Source organism: Otolemur garnettii, unplaced genomic scaffold (genome assembly GCF_000181295.1).
Source record: "Otolemur garnettii isolate 467f Iridium unplaced genomic scaffold, OtoGar3 scaffold00010, whole genome shotgun sequence".
Taxonomy (NCBI): Eukaryota; Metazoa; Chordata; class Mammalia; order Primates; family Galagidae; genus Otolemur; species Otolemur garnettii.
In genome coordinates, this window is record NW_003852405.1 from 19,049,027 (window position 1) to 19,055,575 (window position 6,549).

The window sequence follows — 6,549 nt, forward strand, 5'->3', positions numbered from 1 at the left end:
GCCGCTGTTGCCTGTCTTAGCAGCTGACTTGTCCTGGGGCCCAAAGTCTGGCCCTCCAATGGTCTGAGGGACAGTGAACTGGCCCCCTGTTTAAAAGTGTAAGGAACCCTGATCTATAGTCATCCAAAAATATATTGATATACTGATTATTCTTTGTGTCTTTAAGTTTCACATAGCTCTTTTGTGATTTTCAAATATAATACAGAATCATGCTACACTATGCATTCTCAGTGGGGACAATCCTGCCTCTGGAAAAAATTGGGTGGGGGGGAATCAGATTTTTTTTTTAATCTTAAATAATGGTTTGTGACCCATCAAAGGGTCACAGTACATAAATAAATGGTACGTGTGTGGTATTATAATTTATCTTTAAAAGGCACAAGCTGAGGGTGATAGTGAAAGAAAAGTTGAGAAATATTTCTGAGTTCCTTTATGTTCTTCTCACATTTTTTGAGCCCTTGGGTAGTTTTTTGATTTAGACCAGCAGGAACTGTATTAGAGGGCCACAGCATTAGGAAGGTTGAGAACCACTGGCTTAGACAAACTAACTTCCCTGCTTGCTCTACTTTTTCCATCTTTTCTGGTATGGGAGTAGCTTTTATTAGTCTCAGTCGTTTGAAAAGATTGTTAAAGAACACACAGCTCTCTTAGATTCCCTTGATTCAAAATACTTCCCTACACTTTCAAATATATTTTTAATTGATTTTTGAATTTTTCCAATTCTTTGTTTCCTTTTCTGAACCCAAATTATTTTCTGAACCCATATTACCATTCCTCCATCAACTGCCATTTGGTTAGATACAGCACAGTCTAGGGCAGGCGCCGTGGCTCACACTTATAATCCCAGCACTTTGGAAGGCCGAGGTGGTGGATCGCCTGAGCGCACCAGTTTGAGACCAACCTGAGCTGGAGTGAGACCCCATCTCTAAAAATATCTGGGCATTATGGCAGGCGCCTGTAGTTCCAGCTACTCCGGAGGCTGAGGTAAGAGAATCACTTGAGCCCATGAGTTAGAGGTTGCTACCAGCTATGATGCCAGGGCACTCTACCAAGGGCAACAAAATGAGACTCTGTCTCAAAAAAAAGATACAGCATAGTCTATAGAACCATATATATTTTTTTAGACAGAGTCTCACTGTTACCCCGGGTAGAGTACTGTGGTGTTACAGCTCAAAGTAACCTCAAACTCCTGGGCCCAAGCGATTCTCCTGCCTCAGCCGACAGCGCCCAGCTATCTTTTTTTTTTTTTTGAGACAGAGTCTCAAGCTGACACCCTGGGTAGAGTGCCATGGCATCACAGCTCACAGCAACCTCCAATTCCTGGGCTCAAGCAAGTCTCCTGCCTCTGCCTCCCAAGTAGCTGGGACTAAAGGTGCCGCCACAACACCTGGCTATTTTTTTGGTTGCAGCCATCATTGTTGTTTGGTGGGCCCAGGCTGGATTCAGACCTGCCAGCTCAGATGTATGTGGCTGGTGCCTTAGCTACTTGAGCCACAGTCGCCGAGCTGCAGCTATTTTTTTGTTGCAGTTGTTTAGTTGGCCCAGGCCAGATTCAAAACCACCACCACTGGTGTATATGGCTGGCACCATAACCACTGTGCTACGGGCGCTGAGCCTAGAACCATATTCTAAAATGACACCCATCCAACACTAGAAAATAATACTAAATTCACTCTCCAAACGTGTGACAGTGTTCTGCTTCTAAGTAAATAGTCCAGAGATTTTGTTGTTTAATGCCCAGTATTAGAAAACAGCTTAATCATTCTGAACTTTATAAGGATCAGAAAATTTTCTATACATTCCTGCCAAATTGTCTACTTTAAACAAAGCTATGGGATTACGCTTTTACCTTCTGTGCTGGCCCCAGGAGCAGGTGCCATATATTCCTGCCCAGGGCCACACCACTTTCTCTCCTCTCCTTCCCAACTTGATCCCCTCCCTCTTGCCCATTTTTATAGTCCAGGAATGACTAATACCTAGCAGGTCTCAGTCATACGGTATTATAACCCTGCTTCATTTATTTTATCTCTTTCTTTTAATTTTTCTACCCCTCATGTTTGTGGTGGGGTCGTTTGCCTGGGCTAATTTTCTCATGAAGGTTACTTCTGGTTGTAGCCTCCCCACTGGGCCCTGATTACTCCTATTTCCAAGGGGTTTGAAATCCTCCTTGCTCATTATTTCAACCTTCTCTCTGAGACAGGTGTTCCTTCCTCTCAGGTAAATCCTATTCTTAATTAAAGAACTCCATCTGGACCATTACCCCATCTAAAGTACCAAAGAACTCAAATACTGTTGATACGCTCAATATATTTGCAATATAATGAGGTTATTATATCACCAGGGGAGCAATTTATTAATGAAACATAGCTATCTCACATAGTACCTAAGGGCTAAGGCTTTATTTAAGAACGATGGCCTTCTGGTAAATGTAATGCTAGTTAAATTAGTGAAGAGGGCCGGGTGAACACGTCTCAGGGCAACAAGGAAGGTGCCACCACCACCAGTCATGTAATAGACAGAAATAGGAGTGTCCTGTTTGAGTGTCCTTCCTAACTATTATAAAGATTTTAAAATACCTGATTTGTCTTTCATTCAGGAAATAAAAATCATCTATGTATTACCCCAAGCAAAGGATAGTATATAAATTTTGAAAATTATCCTGGATTTCAGAGAATTTATTAGTTGTTCATAGTATGTTATCTGGAAAATTAACTATTTTTCTGTTTATTTTAAAAAGCATTAGGAGCTGTCTGAATCCTAAGTGTGTTGGCAATGAGTTTAGAAGGAAGCATATAGGTTCCGAAGGGACCTGGCTTTTATGCTGGGCCTTTAAGGAGATGCAGAATTTCAGCTGGTAGAGGCTTGGTCAAGGGTAAGGTATGTGGTAGGGAGGTATTGGCATTGTCATGATATCCTGAATGATAAGCAAGGCTAAGAGATCAGGACAGACAGAAGACAGGAAAGAGTGTTTGCCAAAAGATACAAATTCCAGTCCATTAAATATTGCTGTAAAGTCCTCAAAAATGTAGAGTAAAGGAAAAACTACAAAAGGTGAGTGCATGTTTCTAATTTAGGACTATAAATAAATGATGTAATGCAAAAGTTGAAGGTATAAAAACCAGATTAGAACTCTGTATAGCTGCATGAAGAGTGATCACTGATAGCAATGGCTAATCATTAAATGAACGTACAATGTACATAAAGAAATACAGCAGAAATTTCAATTCGTGCTGAGGCACATGGGTGTTAATCCTTACTGAGCATCTACTAGGTGACAGGAGCTGTCCTTTCCATTTAATCTGCACAACGATCCATCTAGATAGCCTTTATTAACCCCATGACACATGAAGAAATTAGAGTTCAGAGAAGTTGACAATGTGAGCTCATCTGCATTCCTGTTGTACAGCAGAGTCAGAATTTGATATCACCTCTTCCTATTCTGAGGCTATGCTCTGTACTCCATGCCAATTAAAATGATTCATATTTTTAAAAGAAATTAAGTGGATTCAAGCATACCTGCCTAGTAACCCTCATTGGTTGTAATATGCTTTCATTTGTGATCTGGGAATGGAGTATAAAATCTTGGGGGTATGTTGCAATCCATGAAACCATCATTGCCATTGGAAGAAAAAAGTTGGTGGGCAGGCGTGAACTGTCCACAAGACTGAGCTCTGAATCAGTCATTTAATACAAAGCAGGGGCGAGAACATAGGTCTTGGAAATAGCCTTGGTTCAAAATGTACAACCTCTGTTTCATCATCTGCTATTGTTAACAATGAATTTATGTAAAAAAAAAAAAAAGCAGCAGCTCTGGATAACAGAAAAAAGTATATCACTAAGACTAAAGAGGCTTAGCCTTATTCATGCATTAACTTGGCTATATGGTCTTTGGCAAGTCCCAAACTCTAAGCTTCTTTCTTCTGTAAACTGTGGACAGTGCCATTTACCTTAGGAATTTGCTGTATGAATCTGAGACAATGCATATTATTCACCTACTGCAGATGGACTATATTATAGGAATGTACCATATTAAATCATTAGCATAATTCTTTGCAAAGAAGCATAGTTTTCACTTCATTTCTTTCTTAAACTTGGATTCTATTATAATATTATAGCTGACTACAACAAAATTATTATAGGCTACTGAATGAAAAATCATGAAAACAATTTGATAAGACTTGGAAACCTTAGGAGTTAAAAGTATTTCTAACTTTGTATTATTTGTAAAAGATAAACTTCATATAACGGAAAAATCTGCATTCGTCTTATAGCTCCTAACGCATATGTTTCATGAAAAGCATTTCTTTTTAAAAACACATTTCACTAAGTGCTTAGTCAATCTGGGAAATAAGAGATCAGTATTTGGGGGCTGCACCCGTAGCTCAATGGGTAAGGCACCAGCCATGTACACCAAGGCTGGCGGGTTCAAACCCAGCTGCCCGGCCAGCTAAAACAACAAAAACTGCAACAAAAAAATACCTGGGCCTCTGGCTGGCACCTGTAGTCCCAGCTATTTGGGAGTCTGAGGCAAGAGAATCACTTAAGCCCAAGAGTTTGAGGTTGCTGTGAGCTGTCACGCCATGGCAGTGTAAATCCAGGGTGACAGCTTGAGACTCTGTTTCAAAAAAAAAAAAAAAGCTGTATTTTTAACAAAGGCTTTGATAATTATAAAATTAATAATAACAAGAATATGGTTAAATATGCTTGCTATCTCTGATACAGTCACTGGGCCCCACCTGAAATCAATCAGTTATGTGAATCAAAGGAAATATTCAATAATCATCTTCCCAAAACCGTCCCTACATCTCCCTCAAAGGAAATAAACAGACTCCAAAATATAATTTGAGTTAAGCACTCCAATGGATAGCACATCAGGGCTACACCCTTGGCCTTCCCTATTTAAGCAAGTCACAGGAAATGCAAATATCATAGGTTAGAGTTGTAGAAATCTAATCTGTTTTCTTTGTCCACACATCCAACACATTGTTGATGAATCTGAGCAAGTTTTGTGAAGTTCAGATTACCTTTTGGGTCTACAAGTTTTATACAAATTATTTAAAAGCAAAGAGGATCTATGTATATATAAAACGTATGGCATTGGAGATTTTGCAGTGTGGTGCCAACAGAGAGGGTCACCATCCCTGCTACCCTTTCCCTCCTCTGGAGGGCTGGGCGATGGTCTGTCCTAGCTGATGCCTCGTCCACGCTTTGGGAAACCACCACCTACCTGCCCGGAAATGTGACCGTTGGTTAAGACTACATTTCTCACACTACCGCCGCCTCGAAAGAATTATGTGACTAAAATAGGACTGCGATTTCCTCCACCTTTTCCTCCCCTCAACAGCTGAGTTAAATAGGGTAATTCAAGCCTCCTTCGTTCAAGCAGCGGCACTCCCACAAAGACTGATTCGTTCTTAATTTTTTACTATAAGGAGGATGGTCCTAGCTGGCTTGCTGGAAGCTTAACATGCTTAAAGAATTTGAAACCAAGAGAAGTTTGGCCCTAACACTCTAAAACATCCGCATTAGAATGCGGGCGAGGTGACTTGGCCATTGCAAAGCCAAGGACCGTGCGAGGTTTGGGAGAAACAGTTTGGAATCTGATGTACATCAGCGAGCGCGGGGGCTGGGGCGGGGAGAGGAAAGAAAGGCATTGGCGTGCACAGGGTTCTTGAGTGGCTAACTCCATCCCTGGCACCTGGTTGCTGAGAACCAGCCAGAAAGGCACAGATTAGTGAGCCTGGGTTTGGGATGAAGGTAGCGGTCCTGGCCTCAACCGCTGGCCTAGACACCTGGTTTCTGGGGCCCGCCCGGTACGGCTAACCCCGCTTTTCCCTCTGGTCCAGCAGGTGAGCAGACTGTGCTCTCTCGTTTTTTTCAGAGACCATCAATTCCTTTCCCTTCCCGAAAGTGCCAACTTCAGGGGTTCGGAGGTGGCACAGGAGAAACAGGCTAGAGAGGACAGGCCCCGGGTCTCACGGATTTTCAAGGCAGGAGGGATCGACGATCGGCCCCGGCCGGGACCGCGTTTTCCGCTCGCGTGCCCTCCCACCCCGCCCAGCCGCGCAACCTGCCACCCGCGCGGCGCTCGGCGCAGGCTGGGGTCCCCCGCGCGGACGCCCGGGCCGGCGTGGGATGGGTGGGGAAGGGGTTGGCGGGTCCCCGCGCCGTAGCAGCGTACGGTTCTGGGCACCACACGCCGGGCAGGCGACCGCATTCTGCCCGAGAGCGGGAGGAGGCCGGGAGGCAAGTGAGGCGGGGCGGCTCCCGCACGCCTAGCGGACCAAGCCCGGTGGCCCTCGGCGGGCTGCCGCTCTCCATCCCCGCGCGAGTCCCGCCCTTACCTCCGCGCGCGAGGGTGCCGGCTGGAGAGGGTGCTGGGGAGCGGCGAGCGGTCTCCGGGTCGGGCTCAGCGGCGGCCGGCGACGGCAGGGTCGCCCGCGGCGCGCCCGCTCATGGCTCGTCGCACCCGGAGCGCTGCGGCCGCGGCCACAGAGGCGCCTTCCTCCTCGTCCTCTTCGCGGGCTTCCAGCCGGGACGCAGCTAACG

General features: G+C 44.7%; 1 protein-coding gene across 1 annotated transcript in view; it reads right to left on the reverse strand.

Moving 5' to 3' along the window:
* The window catches only part of LRRC8C (leucine rich repeat containing 8 VRAC subunit C), a 79,966-nt gene extending 73,417 nt beyond the window's left edge, over nucleotides 1-6,549 (reverse strand). The window contains exon 1 of the mRNA XM_003784170.2: nucleotides 6,345-6,549. The gene's annotated coding sequence lies outside the window, so the exon portion shown is untranslated. The remainder of the gene's footprint in view (nucleotides 1-6,344) is intronic.